Below are 25,726 nucleotides of genomic sequence, written 5' to 3'. Positions count from 1 at the left end.
TCCACCCATGGTCATGTACCATTTATTTGACATTATTTAAATTAAATTGGAATAAATGGAAGAATAAAGTGGAACTAATAAAATAAGAACCAATGATATAACCAGTGAAGCTAAAAAAAATGAATGAAGCTTCTCCACACCTGCTAATTGCGACATTAACTATACTTCCCTTTATTGCATTCAGTAAACACCATTTTTTAAAATTGATTCATTAACTTTTTATTTAGTAAACACTCACTGCACCAACCCAACCGGACTGCATCGGGTCATATGTCTGCTACACCTGTAGACTCCGAGGGTACCCTTTTGGTCAATGTGTGGCTCCGGAGCCACAGTCAAGTCTCCAGACACGCATTTGCAAATTGCCACACGCATTTGCGAGTCGTCCACGGCGAGACTGTAGCAACACCCAAAGGCAGAGGACGCTGAATGTTGGCATTTTGTGCTCTCAGCCTGTCAGGCGAATATGTGGAAATTTATAAAAAAGCAGCTCGCATACTTGCTTACATTTGTCAAAGTTATTTTTATTTATTTATTTTTTGCGGTGCAAAAGCTTACAGCACCTGGTATTCCCAGGCGGTCTCCCATCCAAGTACTAACCAGGCCCGACCCTGCTTAGCTTCCGAGATCGGACGAGATCGGGCGTTCTCAGGGTAGTATGGCCGTAAGCGAGAATTCCCTCCAAAATTTTGCATTTTATACATGTGGTCTTTATTGTGGCAAATACTTCAATCCAAAAATACGTAACTAGAATCTGAAACTATAACCACAGTCACAAATGTGTCACAACAATCTACAATGCATGATTGAAGTCACAGATATATGACAAATATCAGCAAATGTGTACAATGATTTGTTGGCACATACACATGGTTAAATGCGGACAAAAATCCGTAGATGGGCGACCTGTAAAAACGGGACCTTTTGATTGGCTGTGTTCTTACAGGTGACGTTTGCTACAGTCCTGCCGCGGACGACTCGCAAATGCGTGTGCTGATTTGCAAATGCGTGTCAGGAGACGTGTGTGGCTCCGTAGCTACACATTCGGACCACATGGGGGCACTAATATTATACCAGCCCCGTACCACCAATATATACACCAATAACTTGGGGGGGCGTTCACTGCTATCCACCCATGGTCATGTACCATTTATTTGACATTATTTAAATTAAATTGGAATAAATGGAAGAATAAAGTGGAACTAATAAAATAAGAACCAATGATATAACCAGTGAAGCTAAAAAAAATGAATGAAGCTTCTCCACACCTGCTAATTGCGACATTAACTATACTTCCCTTTATTGCATTCAGTAAACACCATTTTTTAAAATTGATTCATTAACTTTTTATTTAGTAAACACTCACTGCACCAACCCAACCGGACTGCATCGGGTCATATGTCTGCTACACCTGTAGACTCCGAGGGTACCCTTTTGGTCAATGTGTGGCTCCGGAGCCACAGTCAAGTCTCCAGACACGCATTTGCAAATTGCCACACGCATTTGCGAGTCGTCCACGGCGAGACTGTAGCAACACCCAAAGGCAGAGGACGCTGAATGTTGGCATTTTGTGCTCTCAGCCTGTCAGGCGAATATGTGGAAATTTATAAAAAAGCAGCTCGCATACTTGCTTACATTTGTCAAAGTTATTTTTATTTATTTATTTTTTGCGGTGCAAAAGCTTACAGCACCTGGTATTCCCAGGCGGTCTCCCATCCAAGTACTAACCAGGCCCGACCCTGCTTAGCTTCCGAGATCGGACGAGATCGGGCGTTCTCAGGGTAGTATGGCCGTAAGCGAGAATTCCCTCCAAAATTTTGCATTTTATACATGTGGTCTTTATTGTGGCAAATACTTCAATCCAAAAATACGTAACTAGAATCTGAAACTATAACCACAGTCACAAATGTGTCACAACAATCTACAATGCATGATTGAAGTCACAGATATATGACAAATATCAGCAAATGTGTACAATGATTTGTTGGCACATACACATGGTTAAATGCGGACAAAAATCCGTAGATGGGCGACCTGTAAAAACGGGACCTTTTGATTGGCTGTGTTCTTACAGGTGACGTTTGCTACAGTCCTGCCGCGGACGACTCGCAAATGCGTGTGCTGATTTGCAAATGCGTGTCAGGAGACGTGTGTGGCTCCGTAGCTACACATTCGGACCACATGGGGGCACTAATATTATACCAGCCCCGTACCACCAATATATACACCAATAACTTGGGGGGGCGTTCACTGCTATCCACCCATGGTCATGTACCATTTATTTGACATTATTTAAATTAAATTGGAATAAATGGAAGAATAAAGTGGAACTAATAAAATAAGAACCAATGATATAACCAGTGAAGCTAAAAAAAATGAATGAAGCTTCTCCACACCTGCTAATTGCGACATTAACTATACTTCCCTTTATTGCATTCAGTAAACACCATTTTTTAAAATTGATTCATTAACTTTTTATTTAGTAAACACTCACTGCACCAACCCAACCGGACTGCATCGGGTCATATGTCTGCTACACCTGTAGACTCCGAGGGTACCCTTTTGGTCAATGTGTGGCTCCGGAGCCACAGTCAAGTCTCCAGACACGCATTTGCAAATTGCCACACGCATTTGCGAGTCGTCCACGGCGAGACTGTAGCAACACCCAAAGGCAGAGGACGCTGAATGTTGGCATTTTGTGCTCTCAGCCTGTCAGGCGAATATGTGGAAATTTATAAAAAAGCAGCTCGCATACTTGCTTACATTTGTCAAAGTTATTTTTATTTATTTATTTTTTGCGGTGCAAAAGCTTACAGCACCTGGTATTCCCAGGCGGTCTCCCATCCAAGTACTAACCAGGCCCGACCCTGCTTAGCTTCCGAGATCGGACGAGATCGGGCGTTCTCAGGGTAGTATGGCCGTAAGCGAGAATTCGCTCCAAAATTTTGCATTTTATACATGTGGTCTTTATTGTGGCAAATACTTCAATCCAAAAATACGTAACTAGAATCTGAAACTATAACCACAGTCACAAATGTGTCACAACAATCTACAATGCATGATTGAAGTCACAGATATATGACAAATATCAGCAAATGTGTACAATGATTTGTTGGCACATACACATGGTTAAATGCGGACAAAAATCCGTAGATGGGCGACCTGTAAAAACGGGACCTTTTGATTGGCTGTGTTCTTACAGGTGACGTTTGCTACAGTCCTGCCGCGGACGACTCGCAAATGCGTGTGCTGATTTGCAAATGCGTGTCAGGAGACGTGTGTGGCTCCGTAGCTACACATTCGGACCACATGGGGGCACTAATATTATACCAGCCCCGTACCACCAATATATACACCAATAACTTGGGGGGGCGTTCACTGCTATCCACCCATGGTCATGTACCATTTATTTGACATTATTTAAATTAAATTGGAATAAATGGAAGAATAAAGTGGAACTAATAAAATAAGAACCAATGATATAACCAGTGAAGCTAAAAAAAATGAATGAAGCTTCTCCACACCTGCTAATTGCGACATTAACTATACTTCCCTTTATTGCATTCAGTAAACACCATTTTTTAAAATTGATTCATTAACTTTTTATTTAGTAAACACTCACTGCACCAACCCAACCGGACTGCATCGGGTCATATGTCTGCTACACCTGTAGACTCCGAGGGTACCCTTTTGGTCAATGTGTGGCTCCGGAGCCACAGTCAAGTCTCCAGACACGCATTTGCAAATTGCCACACGCATTTGCGAGTCGTCCACGGCGAGACTGTAGCAACACCCAAAGGCAGAGGACGCTGAATGTTGGCATTTTGTGCTCTCAGCCTGTCAGGCGAATATGTGGAAATTTATAAAAAAGCAGCTCGCATACTTGCTTACATTTGTCAAAGTTATTTTTATTTATTTATTTTTTGCGGTGCAAAAGCTTACAGCACCTGGTATTCCCAGGCGGTCTCCCATCCAAGTACTAACCAGGCCCGACCCTGCTTAGCTTCCGAGATCGGACGAGATCGGGCGTTCTCAGGGTAGTATGGCCGTAAGCGAGAATTCCCTCCAAAATTTTGCATTTTATACATGTGGTCTTTATTGTGGCAAATACTTCAATCCAAAAATACGTAACTAGAATCTGAAACTATAACCACAGTCACAAATGTGTCACAACAATCTACAATGCATGATTGAAGTCACAGATATATGACAAATATCAGCAAATGTGTACAATGATTTGTTGGCACATACACATGGTTAAATGCGGACAAAAATCCGTAGATGGGCGACCTGTAAAAACGGGACCTTTTGATTGGCTGTGTTCTTACAGGTGACGTTTGCTACAGTCCTGCCGCGGACGACTCGCAAATGCGTGTGCTGATTTGCAAATGCGTGTCAGGAGACGTGTGTGGCTCCGTAGCTACACATTCGGACCACATGGGGGCACTAATATTATATCAGCCCCGTACCACCAATATATACACCAATAACTTGGGGGGGCGTTCACTGCTATCCACCCATGGTCATGTACCATTTATTTGACATTATTTAAATTAAATTGGAATAAATGGAAGAATAAAGTGGAACTAATAAAATAAGAACCAATGATATAACCAGTGAAGCTAAAAAAAATGAATGAAGCTTCTCCACACCTGCTAATTGCGACATTAACTATACTTCCCTTTATTGCATTCAGTAAACACCATTTTTTAAAGTTGATTCATTAACTTTTTATTTAGTAAACACTCACTGCACCAACCCAACCGGACTGCATCGGGTCATATGTCTGCTACACCTGTAGACTCCGAGGGTACCCTTTTGGTCAATGTGTGGCTCCGGAGCCACAGTCAAGTCTCCAGACACGCATTTGCAAATTGCCACACGCATTTGCGAGTCGTCCACGGCGAGACTGTAGCAACACCCAAAGGCAGAGGACGCTGAATGTTGGCATTTTGTGCTCTCAGCCTGTCAGGCGAATATGTGGAAATTTATAAAAAAGCAGCTCGCATACTTGCTTACATTTGTCAAAGTTATTTTTATTTATTTATTTTTTGCGGTGCAAAAGCTTACAGCACCTGGTATTCCCAGGCGGTCTCCCATCCAAGTACTAACCAGGCCCGACCCTGCTTAGCTTCCGAGATCGGACGAGATCGGGCGTTCTCAGGGTAGTATGGCCGTAAGCGAGAATTCGCTCCAAAATTTTGCATTTTATACATGTGGTCTTTATTGTGGCAAATACTTCAATCCAAAAATACGTAACTAGAATCTGAAACTATAACCACAGTCACAAATGTGTCACAACAATCTACAATGCATGATTGAAGTCACAGATATATGACAAATATCAGCAAATGTGTACAATGATTTGTTGGCACATACACATGGTTAAATGCGGACAAAAATCCGTAGATGGGCGACCTGTAAAAACGGGACCTTTTGATTGGCTGTGTTCTTACAGGTGACGTTTGCTACAGTCCTGCCGCGGACGACTCGCAAATGCGTGTGCTGATTTGCAAATGCGTGTCAGGAGACGTGTGTGGCTCCGTAGCTACACATTCGGACCACATGGGGGCACTAATATTATACCAGCCCCGTACCACCAATATATACACCAATAACTTGGGGGGGCGTTCACTGCTATCCACCCATGGTCATGTACCATTTATTTGACATTATTTAAATTAAATTGGAATAAATGGAAGAATAAAGTGGAACTAATAAAATAAGAACCAATGATATAACCAGTGAAGCTAAAAAAAATGAATGAAGCTTCTCCACACCTGCTAATTGCGACATTAACTATACTTCCCTTTATTGCATTCAGTAAACACCATTTTTTAAAATTGATTCATTAACTTTTTATTTAGTAAACACTCACTGCACCAACCCAACCGGACTGCATCGGGTCATATGTCTGCTACACCTGTAGACTCCGAGGGTACCCTTTTGGTCAATGTGTGGCTCCGGAGCCACAGTCAAGTCTCCAGACACGCATTTGCAAATTGCCACACGCATTTGCGAGTCGTCCACGGCGAGACTGTAGCAACACCCAAAGGCAGAGGACGCTGAATGTTGGCATTTTGTGCTCTCAGCCTGTCAGGCGAATATGTGGAAATTTATAAAAAAGCAGCTCGCATACTTGCTTACATTTGTCAAAGTTATTTTTATTTATTTATTTTTTGCGGTGCAAAAGCTTACAGCACCTGGTATTCCCAGGCGGTCTCCCATCCAAGTACTAACCAGGCCCGACCCTGCTTAGCTTCCGAGATCGGACGAGATCGGGCGTTCTCAGGGTAGTATGGCCGTAAGCGAGAATTCCCTCCAAAATTTTGCATTTTATACATGTGGTCTTTATTGTGGCAAATACTTCAATCCAAAAATACGTAACTAGAATCTGAAACTATAACCACAGTCACAAATGTGTCACAACAATCTACAATGCATGATTGAAGTCACAGATATATGACAAATATCAGCAAATGTGTACAATGATTTGTTGGCACATACACATGGTTAAATGCGGACAAAAATCCGTAGATGGGCGACCTGTAAAAACGGGACCTTTTGATTGGCTGTGTTCTTACAGGTGACGTTTGCTACAGTCCTGCCGCGGACGACTCGCAAATGCGTGTGCTGATTTGCAAATGCGTGTCAGGAGACGTGTGTGGCTCCGTAGCTACACATTCGGACCACATGGGGGCACTAATATTATACCAGCCCCGTACCACCAATATATACACCAATAACTTGGGGGGGCGTTCACTGCTATCCACCCATGGTCATGTACCATTTATTTGACATTATTTAAATTAAATTGGAATAAATGGAAGAATAAAGTGGAACTAATAAAATAAGAACCAATGATATAACCAGTGAAGCTAAAAAAAATGAATGAAGCTTCTCCACACCTGCTAATTGCGACATTAACTATACTTCCCTTTATTGCATTCAGTAAACACCATTTTTTAAAGTTGATTCATTAACTTTTTATTTAGTAAACACTCACTGCACCAACCCAACCGGACTGCATCGGGTCATATGTCTGCTACACCTGTAGACTCCGAGGGTACCCTTTTGGTCAATGTGTGGCTCCGGAGCCACAGTCAAGTCTCCAGACACGCATTTGCAAATTGCCACACGCATTTGCGAGTCGTCCACGGCGAGACTGTAGCAACACCCAAAGGCAGAGGACGCTGAATGTTGGCATTTTGTGCTCTCAGCCTGTCAGGCGAATATGTGGAAATTTATAAAAAAGCAGCTCGCATACTTGCTTACATTTGTCAAAGTTATTTTTATTTATTTATTTTTTGCGGTGCAAAAGCTTACAGCACCTGGTATTCCCAGGCGGTCTCCCATCCAAGTACTAACCAGGCCCGACCCTGCTTAGCTTCCGAGATCGGACGAGATCGGGCGTTCTCAGGGTAGTATGGCCGTAAGCGAGAATTCGCTCCAAAATTTTGCATTTTATACATGTGGTCTTTATTGTGGCAAATACTTCAATCCAAAAATACGTAACTAGAATCTGAAACTATAACCACAGTCACAAATGTGTCACAACAATCTACAATGCATGATTGAAGTCACAGATATATGACAAATATCAGCAAATGTGTACAATGATTTGTTGGCACATACACATGGTTAAATGCGGACAAAAATCCGTAGATGGGCGACCTGTAAAAACGGGACCTTTTGATTGGCTGTGTTCTTACAGGTGACGTTTGCTACAGTCCTGCCGCGGACGACTCGCAAATGCGTGTGCTGATTTGCAAATGCGTGTCAGGAGACGTGTATGGCTCCGTAGCTACACATTCGGACCACATGGGGGCACTAATATTATACCAGCCCCGTACCACCAATATATACACCAATAACTTGGGGGGGCGTTCACTGCTATCCACCCATGGTCATGTACCATTTATTTGACATTATTTAAATTAAATTGGAATAAATGGAAGAATAAAGTGGAACTAATAAAATAAGAACCAATGATATAACCAGTGAAGCTAAAAAAAATGAATGAAGCTTCTCCACACCTGCTAATTGCGACATTAACTATACTTCCCTTTATTGCATTCAGTAAACACCATTTTTTAAAATTGATTCATTAACTTTTTATTTAGTAAACACTCACTGCACCAACCCAACCGGACTGCATCGGGTCATATGTCTGCTACACCTGTAGACTCCGAGGGTACCCTTTTGGTCAATGTGTGGCTCCGGAGCCACAGTCAAGTCTCCAGACACGCATTTGCAAATTGCCACACGCATTTGCGAGTCGTCCACGGCGAGACTGTAGCAACACCCAAAGGCAGAGGACGCTGAATGTTGGCATTTTGTGCTCTCAGCCTGTCAGGCGAATATGTGGAAATTTATAAAAAAGCAGCTCGCATACTTGCTTACATTTGTCAAAGTTATTTTTATTTATTTATTTTTTGCGGTGCAAAAGCTTACAGCACCTGGTATTCCCAGGCGGTCTCCCATCCAAGTACTAACCAGGCCCGACCCTGCTTAGCTTCCGAGATCGGACGAGATCGGGCGTTCTCAGGGTAGTATGGCCGTAAGCGAGAATTCCCTCCAAAATTTTGCATTTTATACATGTGGTCTTTATTGTGGCAAATACTTCAATCCAAAAATACGTAACTAGAATCTGAAACTATAACCACAGTCACAAATGTGTCACAACAATCTACAATGCATGATTGAAGTCACAGATATATGACAAATATCAGCAAATGTGTACAATGATTTGTTGGCACATACACATGGTTAAATGCGGACAAAAATCCGTAGATGGGCGACCTGTAAAAACGGGACCTTTTGATTGGCTGTGTTCTTACAGGTGACGTTTGCTACAGTCCTGCCGCGGACGACTCGCAAATGCGTGTGCTGATTTGCAAATGCGTGTCAGGAGACGTGTGTGGCTCCGTAGCTACACATTCGGACCACATGGGGGCACTAATATTATATCAGCCCCGTACCACCAATATATACACCAATAACTTGGGGGGGCGTTCACTGCTATCCACCCATGGTCATGTACCATTTATTTGACATTATTTAAATTAAATTGGAATAAATGGAAGAATAAAGTGGAACTAATAAAATAAGAACCAATGATATAACCAGTGAAGCTAAAAAAAATGAATGAAGCTTCTCCACACCTGCTAATTGCGACATTAACTATACTTCCCTTTATTGCATTCAGTAAACACCATTTTTTAAAATTGATTCATTAACTTTTTATTTAGTAAACACTCACTGCACCAACCCAACCGGACTGCATCGGGTCATATGTCTGCTACACCTGTAGACTCCGAGGGTACCCTTTTGGTCAATGTGTGGCTCCGGAGCCACAGTCAAGTCTCCAGACACGCATTTGCAAATTGCCACACGCATTTGCGAGTCGTCCACGGCGAGACTGTAGCAACACCCAAAGGCAGAGGACGCTGAATGTTGGCATTTTGTGCTCTCAGCCTGTCAGGCGAATATGTGGAAATTTATAAAAAAGCAGCTCGCATACTTGCTTACATTTGTCAAAGTTATTTTTATTTATTTATTTTTTGCGGTGCAAAAGCTTACAGCACCTGGTATTCCCAGGCGGTCTCCCATCCAAGTACTAACCAGGCCCGACCCTGCTTAGCTTCCGAGATCGGACGAGATCGGGCGTTCTCAGGGTAGTATGGCCGTAAGCGAGAATTCCCTCCAAAATTTTGCATTTTATACATGTGGTCTTTATTGTGGCAAATACTTCAATCCAAAAATACGTAACTAGAATCTGAAACTATAACCACAGTCACAAATGTGTCACAACAATCTACAATGCATGATTGAAGTCACAGATATATGACAAATATCAGCAAATGTGTACAATGATTTGTTGGCACATACACATGGTTAAATGCGGACAAAAATCCGTAGATGGGCGACCTGTAAAAACGGGACCTTTTGATTGGCTGTGTTCTTACAGGTGACGTTTGCTACAGTCCTGCCGCGGACGACTCGCAAATGCGTGTGCTGATTTGCAAATGCGTGTCAGGAGACGTGTGTGGCTCCGTAGCTACACATTCGGACCACATGGGGGCACTAATATTATACCAGCCCCGTACCACCAATATATACACCAATAACTTGGGGGGGCGTTCACTGCTATCCACCCATGGTCATGTACCATTTATTTGACATTATTTAAATTAAATTGGAATAAATGGAAGAATAAAGTGGAACTAATAAAATAAGAACCAATGATATAACCAGTGAAGCTAAAAAAAATGAATGAAGCTTCTCCACACCTGCTAATTGCGACATTAACTATACTTCCCTTTATTGCATTCAGTAAACACCATTTTTTAAAATTGGTTCATTAACTTTTTATTTAGTAAACACTCACTGCACCAACCCAACCGGACTGCATCGGGTCATATGTCTGCTACACCTGTAGACTCCGAGGGTACCCTTTTGGTCAATGTGTGGCTCCGGAGCCACAGTCAAGTCTCCAGACACGCATTTGCAAATTGCCACACGCATTTGCGAGTCGTCCACGGCGAGACTGTAGCAACACCCAAAGGCAGAGGACGCTGAATGTTGGCATTTTGTGCTCTCAGCCTGTCAGGCGAATATGTGGAAATTTATAAAAAAGCAGCTCGCATACTTGCTTACATTTGTCAAAGTTATTTTTATTTATTTATTTTTTGCGGTGCAAAAGCTTACAGCACCTGGTATTCCCAGGCGGTCTCCCATCCAAGTACTAACCAGGCCCGACCCTGCTTAGCTTCCGAGATCGGACGAGATCGGGCGTTCTCAGGGTAGTATGGCCGTAAGCGAGAATTCGCTCCAAAATTTTGCATTTTATACATGTGGTCTTTATTGTGGCAAATACTTCAATCCAAAAATACGTAACTAGAATCTGAAACTATAACCACAGTCACAAATGTGTCACAACAATCTACAATGCATGATTGAAGTCACAGATATATGACAAATATCAGCAAATGTGTACAATGATTTGTTGGCACATACACATGGTTAAATGCGGACAAAAATCCGTAGATGGGCGACCTGTAAAAACGGGACCTTTTGATTGGCTGTGTTCTTACAGGTGACGTTTGCTACAGTCCTGCCGCGGACGACTCGCAAATGCGTGTGCTGATTTGCAAATGCGTGTCAGGAGACGTGTGTGGCTCCGTAGCTACACATTCGGACCACATGGGGGCACTAATATTATACCAGCCCCGTACCACCAATATATACACCAATAACTTGGGGGGGCGTTCACTGCTATCCACCCATGGTCATGTACCATTTATTTGACATTATTTAAATTAAATTGGAATAAATGGAAGAATAAAGTGGAACTAATAAAATAAGAACCAATGATATAACCAGTGAAGCTAAAAAAAATGAATGAAGCTTCTCCACACCTGCTAATTGCGACATTAACTATACTTCCCTTTATTGCATTCAGTAAACACCATTTTTTAAAATTGATTCATTAACTTTTTATTTAGTAAACACTCACTGCACCAACCCAACCGGACTGCATCGGGTCATATGTCTGCTACACCTGTAGACTCCGAGGGTACCCTTTTGGTCAATGTGTGGCTCCGGAGCCACAGTCAAGTCTCCAGACACGCATTTGCAAATTGCCACACGCATTTGCGAGTCGTCCACGGCGAGACTGTAGCAACACCCAAAGGCAGAGGACGCTGAATGTTGGCATTTTGTGCTCTCAGCCTGTCAGGCGAATATGTGGAAATTTATAAAAAAGCAGCTCGCATACTTGCTTACATTTGTCAAAGTTATTTTTATTTATTTATTTTTTGCGGTGCAAAAGCTTACAGCACCTGGTATTCCCAGGCGGTCTCCCATCCAAGTACTAACCAGGCCCGACCCTGCTTAGCTTCCGAGATCGGACGAGATCGGGCGTTCTCAGGGTAGTATGGCCGTAAGCGAGAATTCCCTCCAAAATTTTGCATTTTATACATGTGGTCTTTATTGTGGCAAATACTTCAATCCAAAAATACGTAACTAGAATCTGAAACTATAACCACAGTCACAAATGTGTCACAACAATCTACAATGCATGATTGAAGTCACAGATATATGACAAATATCAGCAAATGTGTACAATGATTTGTTGGCACATACACATGGTTAAATGCGGACAAAAATCCGTAGATGGGCGACCTGTAAAAACGGGACCTTTTGATTGGCTGTGTTCTTACAGGTGACGTTTGCTACAGTCCTGCCGCGGACGACTCGCAAATGCGTGTGCTGATTTGCAAATGCGTGTCAGGAGACGTGTGTGGCTCCGTAGCTACACATTCGGACCACATGGGGGCACTAATATTATACCAGCCCCGTACCACCAATATATACACCAATAACTTGGGGGGGCGTTCACTGCTATCCACCCATGGTCATGTACCATTTATTTGACATTATTTAAATTAAATTGGAATAAATGGAAGAATAAAGTGGAACTAATAAAATAAGAACCAATGATATAACCAGTGAAGCTAAAAAAAATGAATGAAGCTTCTCCACACCTGCTAATTGCGACATTAACTATACTTCCCTTTATTGCATTCAGTAAACACCATTTTTTAAAATTGATTCATTAACTTTTTATTTAGTAAACACTCACTGCACCAACCCAACCGGACTGCATCGGGTCATATGTCTGCTACACCTGTAGACTCCGAGGGTACCCTTTTGGTCAATGTGTGGCTCCGGAGCCACAGTCAAGTCTCCAGACACGCATTTGCAAATTGCCACACGCATTTGCGAGTCGTCCACGGCGAGACTGTAGCAACACCCAAAGGCAGAGGACGCTGAATGTTGGCATTTTGTGCTCTCAGCCTGTCAGGCGAATATGTGGAAATTTATAAAAAAGCAGCTCGCATACTTGCTTACATTTGTCAAAGTTATTTTTATTTATTTATTTTTTGCGGTGCAAAAGCTTACAGCACCTGGTATTCCCAGGCGGTCTCCCATCCAAGTACTAACCAGGCCCGACCCTGCTTAGCTTCCGAGATCGGACGAGATCGGGCGTTCTCAGGGTAGTATGGCCGTAAGCGAGAATTCGCTCCAAAATTTTGCATTTTATACATGTGGTCTTTATTGTGGCAAATACTTCAATCCAAAAATACGTAACTAGAATCTGAAACTATAACCACAGTCACAAATGTGTCACAACAATCTACAATGCATGATTGAAGTCACAGATATATGACAAATATCAGCAAATGTGTACAATGATTTGTTGGCACATACACATGGTTAAATGCGGACAAAAATCCGTAGATGGGCGACCTGTAAAAACGGGACCTTTTGATTGGCTGTGTTCTTACAGGTGACGTTTGCTACAGTCCTGCCGCGGACGACTCGCAAATGCGTGTGCTGATTTGCAAATGCGTGTCAGGAGACGTGTGTGGCTCCGTAGCTACACATTCGGACCACATGGGGGCACTAATATTATACCAGCCCCGTACCACCAATATATACACCAATAACTTGGGGGGGCGTTCACTGCTATCCACCCATGGTCATGTACCATTTATTTGACATTATTTAAATTAAATTGGAATAAATGGAAGAATAAAGTGGAACTAATAAAATAAGAACCAATGATATAACCAGTGAAGCTAAAAAAAATTAATGAAGCTTCTCCACACCTGCTAATTGCCACATTAACTATACTTCCCTTTATTGCATTCAGTAAACACCATTTTTTAAAATTGATTCATTAACTTTTTATTTAGTAAACACTCACTGCACCAACCCAACCGGACTGCATCGGGTCATATGTCTGCTACACCTGTAGACTCCGAGGGTACCCTTTTGGTCAATGTGTGGCTCCGGAGCCACAGTCAAGTCTCCAGACACGCATTTGCAAATTGCCACACGCATTTGCGAGTCGTCCACGGCGAGACTGTAGCAACACCCAAAGGCAGAGGACGCTGAATGTTGGCATTTTGTGCTCTCAGCCTGTCAGGCGAATATGTGGAAATTTATAAAAAAGCAGCTCGCATACTTGCTTACATTTGTCAAAGTTATTTTTATTTATTTATTTTTTGCGGTGCAAAAGCTTACAGCACCTGGTATTCCCAGGCGGTCTCCCATCCAAGTACTAACCAGGCCCGACCCTGCTTAGCTTCCGAGATCGGACGAGATCGGGCGTTCTCAGGGTAGTATGGCCGTAAGCGAGAATTCCCTCCAAAATTTTGCATTTTATACATGTGGTCTTTATTGTGGCAAATACTTCAATCCAAAAATACGTAACAAGAATCTGAAACTATAACCACAGTCACAAATGTGTCACAACAATCTACAATGCATGATTGAAGTCACAGATATATGACAAATATCAGCAAATGTGTACAATGATTTGTTGGCACATACACATGGTTAAATGCGGACAAAAATCCGTAGATGGGCGACCTGTAAAAACGGGACCTTTTGATTGGCTGTGTTCTTACAGGTGACGTTTGCTACAGTCCTGCCGCGGACGACTCGCAAATGCGTGTGCTGATTTGCAAATGCGTGTCAGGAGACGTGTGTGGCTCCGTAGCTACACATTCGGACCACATGGGGGCACTAATATTATACCAGCCCCGTACCACCAATATATACACCAATAACTTGGGGGGGCGTTCACTGCTATCCACCCATGGTCATGTACCATTTATTTGACATTATTTAAATTAAATTGGAATAAATGGAAGAATAAAGTGGAACTAATAAAATAAGAACCAATGATATAACCAGTGAAGCTAAAAAAAATGAATGAAGCTTCTCCACACCTGCTAATTGCGACATTAACTATACTTCCCTTTATTGCATTCAGTAAACACCATTTTTTAAAATTGATTCATTAACTTTTTACTTGTAAACACTCACTGCACCAACCCAACCGGACTGCATCGGGTCATATGTCTGCTACACCTGTAGACTCCGAGGGTACCCTTTTGGTCAATGTGTGGCTCCGGAGCCACAGTCAAGTCTCCAGACACGCATTTGCAAATTGCCACACGCATTTGCGAGTCGTCCACGGCGAGACTGTAGCAACACCCAAAGGCAGAGGACGCTGAATGTTGGCATTTTGTGCTCTCAGCCTGTCAGGCGAATATGTGGAAATTTATAAAAAAGCAGCTCGCATACTTGCTTACATTTGTCAAAGTTATTTTTATTTATTTATTTTTTGCGGTGCAAAAGCTTACAGCACCTGGTATTCCCAGGCGGTCTCCCATCCAAGTACTAACCAGGCCCGACCCTGCTTAGCTTCCGAGATCGGACGAGATCGGGCGTTCTCAGGGTAGTATGGCCGTAAGCGAGAATTCGCTCCAAAATTTTGCATTTTATACATGTGGTCTTTATTGTGGCAAATACTTCAATCCAAAAATACGTAACTAGAATCTGAAACTATAACCACAGTCACAAATGTGTCACAACAATCTACAATGCATGATTGAAGTCACAGATATATGACAAATATCAGCAAATGTGTACAATGATTTGTTGGCACATACACATGGTTAAATGCGGACAAAAATCCGTAGATGGGCGACCTGTAAAAACGGGACCTTTTGATTGGCTGTGTTCTTACAGGTGACGTTTGCTACAGTCCTGCCGCGGACGACTCGCAAATGCGTGTGCTGATTTGCAAATGCGTGTCAGGAGACGTGTGTGGCTCCGTAGCTACACATTCGGACCACATGGGGGCACTAATATTATACCAGCCCCGTACCACCAATATATACACCAATAACTTGGGGGGGCGTTCACTGCTATCCACCCATGGTCATGTACCATTTATTTGACATTATTTAAATTAAATTGGAATAAATGGAAGAATAAAGTGGAACTAATAAAATAAGAACCAATGATATAACCAGTGAAGCTAAAAAAAATGAATGAAGCTTCTCCACACCTGCTAATTGCGACATTAACTATACTTCCCTTTATTGCATTCAGTAAACACCATTTTTTAAAATTGATTCATTAACTTTTTATTTAGTAAACACTCACTGCACCAACCCAACCGGACTGCATCGGGTCATATGTCTGCTACACCTGTAGACTCCGAGGGTACCCTTTTGGTCAATGTGTGGCTCCGGAGCCACAGTCAAGTCTCCAGACACGCATTTGCAAATTGCCACACGCATTTGCGAGTCGTCCACGGCGAGACTGTAGCAACACCCAAAGGCAGAGGACGCTGAATGTTGGCATTTTGTGCTCTCAGCCTGTCAGGCGAATATGTGGAAATTTATAAAAAAGCAGCTCGCATACTTGCTTACATTTGTCAAAGTTATTTTTATTTATTTATTTTTTGCGGTGCAAAAGCTTACAGCAACTGGTATTCCCAGGCGGTCTCCCATCCAAGTACTAACCAGGCCCGACCCTGCTTAGCTTCCGAGATCGGACGAGATCGGGCGTTCTCAGGGTAGTATGGCCGTAAGCGAGAATTCGCTCCAAAATTTTGCATTTTATACATGTGGTCTTTATTGTGGCAAATACTTCAATCCAAAAATACGTAACTAGAATCTGAAACTATAACCACAGTCACAAATGTGTCACAACAATCTACAATGCATGATTGAAGTCACAGATATATGACAAATATCAGCAAATGTGTACAATGATTTGTTGGCACATACACATGGTTAAATGCGGACAAAAATCCGTAGATGGGCGACCTGTAAAAACGGGACCTTTTGATTGGCTGTGTTCTTACAGGTGACGTTTGCTACAGTCCTGCCGCGGACGACTCGCAAATGCGTGTGCTGATTTGCAAATGCGTGTCAGGAGACGTGTGTGGCTCCGTAGCTACACATTCGGACCACATGGGGGCACTAATATTATACCAGCCCCGTACCACCAATATATACACCAATAACTTGGGGGGGCGTTCACTGCTATCCACCCATGGTCATGTACCATTTATTTGACATTATTTAAATTAAATTGGAATAAATGGAAGAATAAAGTGGAACTAATAAAATAAGAACCAATGATATAACCAGTGAAGCTAAAAAAAATGAATGAAGCTTCTCCACACCTGCTAATTGCGACATTAACTATACTTCCCTTTATTGCATTCAGTAAACACCATTTTTTAAAATTGATTCATTAACTTTTTATTTAGTAAACACTCACTGCACCAACCCAACCGGACTGCATCGGGTCATATGTCTGCTACACCTGTAGACTCCGAGGGTACCCTTTTCGTCAATGTGTGGCTCCGGAGCCACAGTCAAGTCTCCAGACACGCATTTGCAAATTGCCACACGCATTTGCGAGTCGTCCACGGCGAGACTGTAGCAACACCCAAAGGCAGAGGACGCTGAATGTTGGCATTTTGTGCTCTCAGCCTGTCAGGCGAATATGTGGAAATTTATAAAAAAGCAGCTCGCATACTTGCTTACATTTGTCAAAGTTATTTTTATTTATTTATTTTTTGCGGTGCAAAAGCTTACAGCACCTGGTATTCCCAGGCGGTCTCCCATCCAAGTACTAACCAGGCCCGACCCTGCTTAGCTTCCGAGATCGGACGAGATCGGGCGTTCTCAGGGTAGTATGGCCGTAAGCGAGAATTCCCTCCAAAATTTTGCATTTTATACATGTGGTCTTTATTGTGGCAAATACTTCAATCCAAAAATACGTAACTAGAATCTGAAACTATAACCACAGTCACAAATGTGTCACAACAATCTACAATGCATGATTGAAGTCACAGATATATGACAAATATCAGCAAATGTGTACAATGATTTGTTGGCACATACACATGGTTAAATGCGGACAAAAATCCGTAGATGGGCGACCTGTAAAAACGGGACCTTTTGATTGGCTGTGTTCTTACAGGTGACGTTTGCTACAGTCCTGCCGCGGACGACTCGCAAATGCGTGTGCTGATTTGCAAATGCGTGTCAGGAGACGTGTGTGGCTCCGTAGCTACACATTCGGACCACATGGGGGCACTAATATTATACCAGCCCCGTACCACCAATATATACACCAATAACTTGGGGGGGCGTTCACTGCTATCCACCCATGGTCATGTACCATTTATTTGACATTATTTAAATTAAATTGGAATAAATGGAAGAATAAAGTGGAACTAATAAAATAAGAACCAATGATATAACCAGTGAAGCTAAAATAAATGAATGAAGCTTCTCCACACCTGCTAATTGCCACATTAACTATACTTCCCTTTATTGCATTCAGTAAACACCATTTTTTAAAATTGATTCATTAACTTTTTATTTAGTAAACACTCACTGCACCAACCCAACCGGACTGCATCGGGTCATATGTCTGCTACACCTGTAGACTCCGAGGGTACCCTTTTGGTCAATGTGTGGCTCCGGAGCCACAGTCAAGTCTCCAGACACGCATTTGCAAATTGCCACACGCATTTGCGAGTCGTCCACGGCGAGACTGTAGCAACACCCAAAGGCAGAGGACGCCGAATGTTGGCATTTTGTGCTCTCAGCCTGTCAGGCGAATATGTGGAAATTTATAAAAAAGCAGCTCGCATACTTGCTTACATTTGTCAAAGTTATTTTTATTTATTTATTTTTTGCGGTGCAAAAGCTTACAGCACCTGGTATTCCCAGGCGGTCTCCCATCCAAGTACTAACCAGGCCCGACCCTGCTTAGCTTCCGAGATCGGACGAGATCGGGCGTTCTCAGGGTAGTATGGCCGTAAGCGAGAATTCCCTCCAACATTTTGCATTTTATACATGTGGTCTTTATTGTGGCAAATACTTCAATCCAAAAATACGTAACAAGAATCTGAAACTATAACCACAGTCACAAATGTGTCACAACAATCTACAATGCATGATTGAAGTCACAGATATATGACAAATATCAGCAAATGTGTACAATGATTTGTTGGCACATACACATGGTTAAATGCGGACAAAAATCCGTAGATGGGCGACCTGTAAAAACGGGACCTTTTGATTGGCTGTGTTCTTACAGGTGACGTTTGCTACAGTCCTGCCGCGGACGACTCGCAAATGCGTGTGCTGATTTGCAAATGCGTGTCAGGAGACGTGTGTGGCTCCGTAGCTACACATTCGGACCACATGGGGGCACTAATATTATACCAGCCCCGTACCACCAATATATACACCAATAACTTGGGGGGGCGTTCACTGCTATCCACCCATGGTCATGTACCATTTATTTGACATTATTTAAATTAAATTGGAATAAATGGAAGAATAAAGTGGAACTAATAAAATAAGAACCAATGATATAACCAGTGAAGCTAAAAAAAATGAATGAAGCTTCTCCACACCTGCTAATTGCCACATTAACTATACTTCCCTTTATTGCATTCAGTAAACACCATTTTTTAAAATTGATTCATTAACTTTTTATTTAGTAAACACTCACTGCACCAACCCAACCGGACTGCATCGGGTCATATGTCTGCTACACCTGTAGACTCCGAGGGTACCCTTTTGGTCAATGTGTGGCTCCGGAGCCACAGTCAAGTCTCCAGACACGCATTTGCAAATTGCCACACGCATTTGCGAGTCGTCCACGGCGAGACTGTAGCAACACCCAAAGGCAGAGGACGCTGAATGTTGGCATTTTGTGCTCTCAGCCTGTCAGGCGAATATGTGGAAATTTATAAAAAATCAGCTCGCATACTTGCTTACATTTGTCAAAGTTATTTTTATTTATTTATTTTTTGCGGTGCAAAAGCTTACAGCACCTGGTATTCCCAGGCGGTCTCCCATCCAAGTACTAACCAGGCCCGACCCTGCTTAGCTTCCGAGATCGGACGAGATCGGGCGTTCTCAGGGTAGTATGGCCGTAAGCGAGAATTCCCTCCAAAATTTTGCATTTTATACATGTGGTCTTTATTGTGGCAAATACTTCAATCCAAAAATACTTAACAAGAATCTGAAAATATAACCACAGTCACAAATGTGTCACAACAATCTACAATGCATGATTGAAGTCACAGATATATGACAAATATCAGCAAATGTGTACAATGATTTGTTGGCACATACACATGGTTAAATGCGGACAAAAATCCGTAGATGGGCGACCTGTAAAAACGGGACCTTTTGATTGGCTGTGTTCTTACAGGTGACGTTTGCTACAGTCCTGCCGCGGACGACTCGCAAATGCGTGTGCTGATTTGCAAATGCGTGTCAGGAGACGTGTGTGGCTCCGTAGCTACACATTCGGACCACATGGGGGCACTAATATTATACCAGCCCCGTACCACCAATATATACACCAATAACTTGGGGGGGCGTTCACTGCTATCCACCCATGGTCATGTACCATTTATTTGACATTATTTAAATTAAATTGGAATAAATGGAAGAATAAAGTGGAACTAATAAAATAAGAACCAATGATATAACCAGTGAAGCTAAAAAAAATGAATGAAGCTTCTCCACACCTGCTAATTGCGACATTAACTATACTTCCCTTTATTGCATTCAGTAAACACCATTTTTTAAAATTGATTCATTAACTTTTTATTTAGTAAACACTCACTGCACCAACCCAACCGGACTGCATCGGGTCATATGTCTGCTACACCTGTAGACTCCGAGGGTACCCTTTTGGTCTTAATGTGTGGCTCCGGAGCCACAGTCAAGTCTCCAGACACGCATTTGCAAATTGCCACACGCATTTGCGAGTCGTCCACGGCGAGACTGTAGCAACACCCAAAGGCAGAGGACGCTGAATGTTGGCATTTTGTGCTCTCAGCCTGTCAGGCGAATATGTGGAAATTTATAAAAAAGCAGCTCGCATACTTGCTTACATTTGTCAAAGTTATTTTTATTTATTTATTTTTTGCGGTGCAAAAGCTTACAGCACCTGGTATTCCCAGGCGGTCTCCCATCCAAGTACTAACCAGGCCCGACCCTGCTTAGCTTCCGAGATCGGACGAGATCGGGCGTTCTCAGGGTAGTATGGCCGTAAGCGAGAATTCCCTCCAAAATTTTGCATTTTATACATGTGGTCTTTATTGTGGCAAATACTTCAATCCAAAAATACGTAACAAGAATCTGAAACTATAACCACAGTCACAAATGTGTCACAACAATCTACAATGCATGATTGAAGTCACAGATATATGACAAATATCAGCAAATGTGTACAATGATTTGTTGGCACATACACATGGTTAAATGCGGACAAAGATCCGTAGATGGGCGACCTGTAAAAACGGGACCTTTTGATTGGCTGTGTTCTTACAGGTGACGTTTGCTACAGTCCTGCCGCGGACGACTCGCAAATGCGTGTGCTGATTTGCAAATGCGTGTCAGGAGACGTGTGTGGCTCCGTAGCTACACATTCGGACCACATGGGGGCACTAATATTATACCAGCCCCGTACCACCAATATATACACCAATAACTTGGGGGGGCGTTCACTGCTATCCACCCATGGTCATGTACCATTTATTTGACATTATTTAAATTAAATTGGAATAAATGGAAGAATAAAGTGGAACTAATAAAATAAGAACCAATGATATAACCAGTGAAGCTAAAAAAAATGAATGAAGCTTCTCCACACCTGCTAATTGCGACATTAACTATACTTCCCTTTATTGCATTCAGTAAACACCATTTTTTTAAATTGATTCATTAACTTTTTATTTAGTAAACACTCACTGCACCAACCCAACCGGACTGCATCGGGTCATATGTCTGCTACACCTGTAGACTCCGAGGGTACCCTTTTGGTCAATGTGTGGCTCCGGAGCCACAGTCAAGTCTCCAGACACGCATTTGCAAATTGCCACACGCATTTGCGAGTCGTCCACGGCGAGACTGTAGCAACACCCAAAGGCAGAGGACGCTGAATGTTGGCATTTTGTGCTCTCAGCCTGTCAGGCGAATATGTGGAAATTTATAAAAAAGCAGCTCGCATACTTGCTTACATTTGTCAAAGTTATTTTTATTTATTTATTTTTTGCGGTGCAAAAGCTTACAGCACCTGGTATTCCCAGGCGGTCTCCCATCCAAGTACTAACCAGGCCCGACCCTGCTTAGCTTCCGAGATCGGACGAGATCGGGCGTTCTCAGGGTAGTATGGCCGTAAGCGAGAATTCCCTCCAAGATTTTGCATTTTATACATGTGGTCTTTATTGTGGCAAATACTTCAATCCAAAAATACGTAACTAGAATCTGAAACTATAACCACAGTCACAAATGTGTCACAACAATCTACAATGCATGATTGAAGTCACAGATATATGACAAATATCAGCAAATGTGTACAATGATTTGTTGGCACATACACATGGTTAAATGCGGACAAAAATCCGTAGATGGGCGACCTGTAAAAACGGGACCTTTTGATTGGCTGTGTTCTTACAGGTGACGTTTGCTACAGTCCTGCCGCGGACGACTCGCAAATGCGTGTGCTGATTTGCAAATGCGTGTCAGGAGACGTGTGTGGCTCCGTAGCTACACATTCGGACCACATGGGGGCACTAATATTATACCAGCCCCGTACCACCAATATATACACCAATAACTTGGGGGGGCGTTCACTGCTATCCACCCATGGTCATGTACCATTTATTTGACATTATTTAAATTAAATTGGAATAAATGGAAGAATAAAGTGGAACTAATAAAATAAGAACCAATGATATAACCAGTGAAGCTAAAAAAAATGAATGAAGCTTCTCCACACCTGCTAATTGCCACATTAACTATACTTCCCTTTATTGCATTCAGTAAACACCATTTTTTAAAATTGATTCATTAACTTTTTATTTAGTAAACACTCACTGCACCAACCCAACCGGACTGCATCGGGTCATATGTCTGCTACACCTGTAGACTCCGAGGGTACCCTTTTGGTCAATGTGTGGCTCCGGAGCCACAGTCAAGTCTCCAGACACGCATTTGCAAATTGCCACACGCATTTGCGAGTCGTCCACGGCGAGACTGTAGCAACACCCAAAGGCAGAGGACGCTGAATGTTGGCATTTTGTGCTCTCAGCCTGTCAGGCGAATATGTGGAAATTTATAAAAAAGCAGCTCGCATACTTGCTTACATTTGTCAAAGTTATTTTTATTTATTTATTTTTTGCGGTGCAAAAGCTTACAGCACCTGGTATTCCCAGGCGGTCTCCCATCCAAGTACTAACCAGGCCCGACCCTGCTTAGCTTCCGAGATCGGACGAGATCGGGCGTTCTCAGGGTAGTATGGCCGTAAGCGAGAATTCCCTCCAAAATTTTGCATTTTATACATGTGGTCTTTATTGTGGCAAATACTTCAATCCAAAAATACGTAACAAGAATCTGAAACTATAACCACAGTCACAAATGTGTCACAACAATCTACAATGCATGATTGAAGTCACAGATATATGACAAATATCAGCAAATGTGTACAATGATTTGTTGGCACATACACATGGTTAAATGCGGACAAAAATCCGTAGATGGGCGACCTGTAAAAACGGGACCTTTTGATTGGCTGTGTTCTTACAGGTGACGTTTGCTACAGTCCTGCCGCGGACGACTCGCAAATGCGTGTGCTGATTTGCAAATGCGTGTCAGGAGACGTGTGTGGCTCCGTAGCTACACATTCGGACCACATGGGGGCACTAATATTATACCAGCCCCGTACCACCAATATATACACCAATAACTTGGGGGGGCGTTCACTGCTATCCACCCATGGTCATGTACCATTTATTTGACATTATTTAAATTAAATTGGAATAAATGGAAGAATAAAGTGGAACTAATAAAATAAGAACCAATGATATAACCAGTGAAGCTAAAAAAAATGAATGAAGCTTCTCCACACCTGCTAATTGCGACATTAACTATACTTCCCTTTATTGCATTCAGTAAACACCATTTTTTTAAATTGATTCATTAACTTTTTATTTAGTAAACACTCACTGCACCAACCCAACCGGACTGCATCGGGTCATATGTCTGCTACACCTGTAGACTCCGAGGGTACCCTTTTGGTCAATGTGTGGCTCCGGAGCCACAGTCAAGTCTCCAGACACGCATTTGCAAATTGCCACACGCATTTGCGAGTCGTCCACGGCGAGACTGTAGCAACACCCAAAGGCAGAGGACGCTGAATGTTGGCATTTTGTGCTCTCAGCCTGTCAGGCGAATATGTGGAAATTTATAAAAAAGCAGCTCGCATACTTGCTTACATTTGTCAAAGTTATTTTTATTTATTTATTTTTTGCGGTGCAAAAGCTTACAGCACCTGGTATTCCCAGGCGGTCTCCCATCCAAGTACTAACCAGGCCCGACCCTGCTTAGCTTCCGAGATCGGACGAGATCGGGCGTTCTCAGGGTAGTATGGCCGTAAGCGAGAATTCCCTCCAAAATTTTGCATTTTATACATGTGGTCTTTATTGTGGCAAATACTTCAATCCAAAAATACGTAACTAGAATCTGAAACTATAACCACAGTCACAAATGTGTCACAACAATCTACAATGCATGATTGAAGTCACAGATATATGACAAATATCAGCAAATGTGTACAATGATTTGTTGGCACATACACATGGTTAAATGCGGACAAAAATCCGTAGATGGGCGACCTGTAAAAACGGGACCTTTTGATTGGCTGTGTTCTTACAGGTGACGTTTGCTACAGTCCTGTCGCGGACGACTCGCAAATGCGTGTGCTGATTTGCAAATGCGTGTCAGGAGACGTGTGTGGCTCCGTAGCTACACATTCGGACCACATGGGGGCACTAATATTATACCAGCCCCGTACCACCAATATATACACCAATAACTTGGGGGGGCGTTCACTGCTATCCACCCATGGTCATGTACCATTTATTTGACATTATTTAAATTAAATTGGAATAAATGGAAGAATAAAGTGGAACTAATAAAATAAGAACCAATGATATAACCAGTGAAGCTAAAAAAAATGAATGAAGCTTCTCCACACCTGCTAATTGCGACATTAACTATACTTCCCTTTATTGCATTCAGTAAACACCATTTTTTAAAATTGATTCATTAACTTTTTATTTAGTAAACACTCACTGCACCAACCCAACCGGACTGCATCGGGTCATATGTCTGCTACACCTGTAGACTCCGAGGGTACCCTTTTGGTCAATGTGTGGCTCCGGAGCCACAGTCAAGTCTCCAGACACGCATTTGCAAATTGCCACACGCATTTGCGAGTCGTCCACGGCGAGACTGTAGCAACACCCAAAGGCAGAGGACGCTGAATGTTGGCATTTTGTGCTCTCAGCCTGTCAGGCGAATATGTGGAAATTTATAAAAAAGCAGCTCGCATACTTGCTTACATTTGTCAAAGTTATTTTTATTTATTTATTTTTTGCGGTGCAAAAGCTTACAGCACCTGGTATTCCCAGGCGGTCTCCCATCCAAGTACTAACCAGGCCCGACCCTGCTTAGCTTCCGAGATCGGACGAGATCGGGCGTTCTCAGGGTAGTATGGCCGTAAGCGAGAATTCCCTCCAAAATTTTGCATTTTATACATGTGGTCTTTATTGTGGCAAATACTTCAATCCAAAAATACGTAACAAGAATCTGAAACTATAACCACAGTCACAAATGTGTCACAACAATCTACAATGCATGATTGAAGTCACAGATATATGACAAATATCAGCAAATGTGTACAATGATTTGTTGGCACATACACATGGTTAAATGCGGACAAAAATCCGTAGATGGGCGACCTG

General features: G+C 42.5%; 23 non-coding genes across 23 annotated transcripts; all 23 read right to left on the bottom strand.

Moving 5' to 3' along the window:
- Nucleotides 1–551: 551 nt before the first annotated feature.
- LOC148336407 (5S ribosomal RNA) lies at nt 552–670 on the bottom strand. Its single transcript, XR_015843824.1, has one exon. It is a non-coding gene; the product is annotated as a 5S ribosomal RNA (ribosomal RNA).
- A 1,009-nt stretch (nt 671–1,679) lies between these two features.
- On the bottom strand, nt 1,680–1,798 carry LOC148336406 (5S ribosomal RNA). The gene has a single exon (XR_015843823.1). It is a non-coding gene; the product is annotated as a 5S ribosomal RNA (ribosomal RNA).
- Nucleotides 1,799–2,807: 1,009 nt separating this feature from the next.
- Nucleotides 2,808–2,926, bottom strand: LOC148336405 (5S ribosomal RNA). Its single transcript, XR_015843821.1, has one exon. It is a non-coding gene; the product is annotated as a 5S ribosomal RNA (ribosomal RNA).
- Nucleotides 2,927–3,935: 1,009 nt separating this feature from the next.
- On the bottom strand, nt 3,936–4,054 carry LOC148336404 (5S ribosomal RNA). The gene has a single exon (XR_015843820.1). It is a non-coding gene; the product is annotated as a 5S ribosomal RNA (ribosomal RNA).
- A 1,009-nt stretch (nt 4,055–5,063) lies between these two features.
- On the bottom strand, nt 5,064–5,182 carry LOC148336403 (5S ribosomal RNA). The gene has a single exon (XR_015843819.1). It is a non-coding gene; the product is annotated as a 5S ribosomal RNA (ribosomal RNA).
- A 1,009-nt stretch (nt 5,183–6,191) lies between these two features.
- Nucleotides 6,192–6,310, bottom strand: LOC148336402 (5S ribosomal RNA). Its single transcript, XR_015843818.1, has one exon. It is a non-coding gene; the product is annotated as a 5S ribosomal RNA (ribosomal RNA).
- Nucleotides 6,311–7,319: 1,009 nt separating this feature from the next.
- LOC148336401 (5S ribosomal RNA) lies at nt 7,320–7,438 on the bottom strand. Its single transcript, XR_015843817.1, has one exon. It is a non-coding gene; the product is annotated as a 5S ribosomal RNA (ribosomal RNA).
- Nucleotides 7,439–8,447: 1,009 nt separating this feature from the next.
- Nucleotides 8,448–8,566, bottom strand: LOC148336400 (5S ribosomal RNA). The gene has a single exon (XR_015843815.1). It is a non-coding gene; the product is annotated as a 5S ribosomal RNA (ribosomal RNA).
- Nucleotides 8,567–9,575: 1,009 nt separating this feature from the next.
- On the bottom strand, nt 9,576–9,694 carry LOC148336399 (5S ribosomal RNA). The gene has a single exon (XR_015843814.1). It is a non-coding gene; the product is annotated as a 5S ribosomal RNA (ribosomal RNA).
- A 1,009-nt stretch (nt 9,695–10,703) lies between these two features.
- Nucleotides 10,704–10,822, bottom strand: LOC148336398 (5S ribosomal RNA). The gene has a single exon (XR_015843813.1). It is a non-coding gene; the product is annotated as a 5S ribosomal RNA (ribosomal RNA).
- Nucleotides 10,823–11,831: 1,009 nt separating this feature from the next.
- On the bottom strand, nt 11,832–11,950 carry LOC148336397 (5S ribosomal RNA). Its single transcript, XR_015843812.1, has one exon. It is a non-coding gene; the product is annotated as a 5S ribosomal RNA (ribosomal RNA).
- A 1,009-nt stretch (nt 11,951–12,959) lies between these two features.
- Nucleotides 12,960–13,078, bottom strand: LOC148336396 (5S ribosomal RNA). The gene has a single exon (XR_015843811.1). It is a non-coding gene; the product is annotated as a 5S ribosomal RNA (ribosomal RNA).
- A 1,009-nt stretch (nt 13,079–14,087) lies between these two features.
- LOC148336395 (5S ribosomal RNA) lies at nt 14,088–14,206 on the bottom strand. Its single transcript, XR_015843809.1, has one exon. It is a non-coding gene; the product is annotated as a 5S ribosomal RNA (ribosomal RNA).
- Nucleotides 14,207–15,214: 1,008 nt separating this feature from the next.
- Nucleotides 15,215–15,333, bottom strand: LOC148336394 (5S ribosomal RNA). Its single transcript, XR_015843808.1, has one exon. It is a non-coding gene; the product is annotated as a 5S ribosomal RNA (ribosomal RNA).
- Nucleotides 15,334–16,342: 1,009 nt separating this feature from the next.
- On the bottom strand, nt 16,343–16,461 carry LOC148336393 (5S ribosomal RNA). The gene has a single exon (XR_015843480.1). It is a non-coding gene; the product is annotated as a 5S ribosomal RNA (ribosomal RNA).
- Nucleotides 16,462–17,470: 1,009 nt separating this feature from the next.
- On the bottom strand, nt 17,471–17,589 carry LOC148336392 (5S ribosomal RNA). Its single transcript, XR_015843807.1, has one exon. It is a non-coding gene; the product is annotated as a 5S ribosomal RNA (ribosomal RNA).
- Nucleotides 17,590–18,598: 1,009 nt separating this feature from the next.
- LOC148336391 (5S ribosomal RNA) lies at nt 18,599–18,717 on the bottom strand. The gene has a single exon (XR_015843806.1). It is a non-coding gene; the product is annotated as a 5S ribosomal RNA (ribosomal RNA).
- A 1,009-nt stretch (nt 18,718–19,726) lies between these two features.
- On the bottom strand, nt 19,727–19,845 carry LOC148336390 (5S ribosomal RNA). Its single transcript, XR_015843805.1, has one exon. It is a non-coding gene; the product is annotated as a 5S ribosomal RNA (ribosomal RNA).
- A 1,011-nt stretch (nt 19,846–20,856) lies between these two features.
- On the bottom strand, nt 20,857–20,975 carry LOC148336389 (5S ribosomal RNA). The gene has a single exon (XR_015843804.1). It is a non-coding gene; the product is annotated as a 5S ribosomal RNA (ribosomal RNA).
- Nucleotides 20,976–21,984: 1,009 nt separating this feature from the next.
- Nucleotides 21,985–22,103, bottom strand: LOC148336388 (5S ribosomal RNA). The gene has a single exon (XR_015843803.1). It is a non-coding gene; the product is annotated as a 5S ribosomal RNA (ribosomal RNA).
- Nucleotides 22,104–23,112: 1,009 nt separating this feature from the next.
- Nucleotides 23,113–23,231, bottom strand: LOC148336387 (5S ribosomal RNA). The gene has a single exon (XR_015843802.1). It is a non-coding gene; the product is annotated as a 5S ribosomal RNA (ribosomal RNA).
- Nucleotides 23,232–24,240: 1,009 nt separating this feature from the next.
- Nucleotides 24,241–24,359, bottom strand: LOC148336386 (5S ribosomal RNA). The gene has a single exon (XR_015843801.1). It is a non-coding gene; the product is annotated as a 5S ribosomal RNA (ribosomal RNA).
- A 1,009-nt stretch (nt 24,360–25,368) lies between these two features.
- LOC148336385 (5S ribosomal RNA) lies at nt 25,369–25,487 on the bottom strand. Its single transcript, XR_015843800.1, has one exon. It is a non-coding gene; the product is annotated as a 5S ribosomal RNA (ribosomal RNA).
- Between the last annotated feature and the right edge of the window lie 239 nt (nt 25,488–25,726).

This window comes from Idiotropiscis lumnitzeri, chromosome 5, assembly GCF_059441095.1.
Source record: "Idiotropiscis lumnitzeri isolate Australia: NSW breed Sydney's pygmy pipehorse chromosome 5, RoL_Ilum_1.0, whole genome shotgun sequence".
Classification (NCBI taxonomy): domain Eukaryota; kingdom Metazoa; phylum Chordata; class Actinopteri; order Syngnathiformes; family Syngnathidae; genus Idiotropiscis; species Idiotropiscis lumnitzeri.
The sequence above is the reverse complement of the archived record's forward strand: the minus strand, read 5'-3'. Positions and strand labels throughout refer to the sequence as shown.